Raw genomic sequence first — 2,714 nt, forward strand, 5'->3', positions numbered from 1 at the left:
GCCCCGCACCCACCATCTGCTTCCTGTCTCTGGATCTGACTCCTCTGCTACCTCATGGGAGTGGGGCCGCACAGTGTTTGTCTCTGTGTCTGACTTACTTCACTTCACAGGGTCCTCACAGTTCATCCATGGCCAAGCATGTCAAACTCACGGCCCGCGGGCCAAGTGTGGCCCACAATGAGTATTTTTGCAGCCCAGCCAATATAACGGTATGGAAGAAACACTTTAATAAAAATTCCATAATTAATTTTTACAATATCCTGTTACACATAGTCCTATAACATTAAAGCCTAATATGCAAACCATCCCCTCTGGTGTTCATTTGACCACTCGCTATGACATGTGCTGACCACCAGGGGGCAGCGCAGAACATGGCAGGTGTCGGAGACACGTGCTGGCAGGAGTGGGATCACGGCCGCCCCTGACCGCCCCCCCAGTCCTCCCCGCAACCACGCACCCCTGCGGAGGGGACCATGCTGCCAGTCCGAGGAATCTCAGGGCCCCAAGTTCGTACATGGAGCAGGTGAGCTGGCGGTTCAAAGTGGGTGTGAAGTGGGAGTGGGGGAGTGATTGCCCCGCCAATCGCCTGCAGACAGTGACCAGCGGAGGAGGTGGGGGGCGGGGCTGCTGTCAGGCTCTCAGGCATTGAGGGGGGGGTGCCCGATAGATTCTCAGGGAGGAACAGGTGAGGGGGCGGTGCCAGGCCAAGGCAGGGTGCCAGGCGGGGCTAGGAGGCTGTGGACAGGCCACCCTGAGGGATCCAACCTGTGCATGAATTCGTGCACCAGGCCTCTAGTTATTATTAATAACAAACTACACCAGCGGTTCTCAACCTGTGGGTCGCAACCCCTTTGGGGGTCGAACGACCCTTTCACAGGGGTCGCCTAAGACCATCGGAAAACACACATATAATTACATATTGTTTTTGTGATTAATCACTATGCTTTAATTATGTTCAATTTGTAACAATGAAAATACATCCTGCATATCAGATATTTACATTACAATTCATAACAGTAGCAAAATTACAGTTATGAAGTAGCAACAAAAATAATGTTATGGTTGGGGGTCACCACAACATGAGGAACTGTATTAAAGGGTCGCAGCATTAAGAAGGTTGAGAACCACCGTGTTGCATTCATTTCCCTTACGCGCCTTACACAGGCGCACCATTTCTCTCCACTAATACCAGCAGCGAATATTTTAGCAGCGATGGCCATGTCATTAGTCTTGGACTGACTTGTTTGGTGTGCACAACAGGAAATATTTCGCTTTCAGAGAACAAGGAAAATAGGCTTATTTGCATGACGCTTACTAATTTGTGCAGTTATACAATGTCTGCTAAGTTCATCTTCAAGAAAAAGTAATAATTTTATTAAGATGTTCTATTATTTTATGTGAACGATGACTCATTTATTTCAGCCCTTTGCATTCAGCATGTCTCTATTGAAATTAACCTGTTTCTATGAAAATTGCAGCTTTGTTTTTTTGTGGCCACGTACACCTTGTTTATTTGGCCCACGGTAGTCTTGGAGTTTGACATGCTTGGAGCGGCAGGATTTCCTTCCTTCTTCTCCCCCTTAAATATATTTGTATTGATTTCAGAGAGGACAGGAGAGGAGAGACACAGAAACATCGATGATGGGAGAGGATCATTGATCTGCAGCCTCCTGCACGCCCCCCACTGGGGATCGAGCCCGCGACCCCGATAGGGAGTCGAACCATGACCTCCCAGTTCATAGGTTGACGCTCAACCCGTGAGCCACACCGGCCGGGCGCACTCCCTTCCCTTTTAAGGCTGAATAACGCTGGGCTGCGTGGACGGACCACGTCTGCTTATCCGTCCGCCTGTAGACGGACACCTGGGCTGTGTCCGCGGTCAGTGCACGGGGGTCAGGGCTTCAGTATGTGGCCTTGGGGGACCTGTTTGGTCCCGGCACCCCGTGCCCCCAGCGCCCACCTGACTGCACTTTCACCCTCACACTTCCCGCCTCTGACTGTGGACACCTCCCGAAGCTGCTAATGGCTGTTGTTGCACCCAGAGCTCTTGGGGGGGGGGTGCCCTCAGGGACATTTGACAAAGTCTGGAGACATTTCGTGTGGTCACGATGGGGGGTGGGGAGGTGCCACAGAACCCACTGGGCGACCTGCCGGCTTGTTGCTGGTGACGCAGTGAGAGCCTTGGTCTGCCCGGGGGGGGGGAGCCGAGCCAGTATCTGCCCCCCCCCCACCCCCGTCTGCAGCATCGGAACCGCTGCTCGGTCAGATGCCCAGGACGCTGCGTGCAGGGACCCAGGGGAACGGGGAACCAGCCTGCACGGGCAGAGGTGCCAGCCTCAGGGGCTGCCAGGCCGGAGGAGCTGCTTCCATGGGGCTGGATAAGGTGGCACAAAGGGCAGGAAAAGAGCCGCTGGTAGGGCAGGCCTCCAGGGAGGAGGGGTGAGGGTGGCGCAGGGCGGGCGCTGGGGGGTGGGGATTCGGTCAGAAACGGTGCATTGGCGGTGCAGGCTCTGCAAGCCCAGTTCAGAGCCGTGGGGCCTGGAGTGGGGGAGCTGGTGGGGCCTCTCAGTGGCTCCAGGAAGCTCAGGTCATGAACCCCCCTGCCGCCCCCACCCCAACACCGAGAGCCCTCCACCCCTCCACATGCTCAAGCCGCTCAGGGACCAGGTGGGTCGGGGCACCTGACCCCTGAAGAGGCCGGTGGGCGGCTGCCG

The sequence above is a fragment of the Myotis brandtii genome, unplaced genomic scaffold (assembly GCF_000412655.1).
Source record: "Myotis brandtii unplaced genomic scaffold, ASM41265v1 scaffold986, whole genome shotgun sequence".
Taxonomy (NCBI): domain Eukaryota; kingdom Metazoa; phylum Chordata; class Mammalia; order Chiroptera; family Vespertilionidae; genus Myotis; species Myotis brandtii.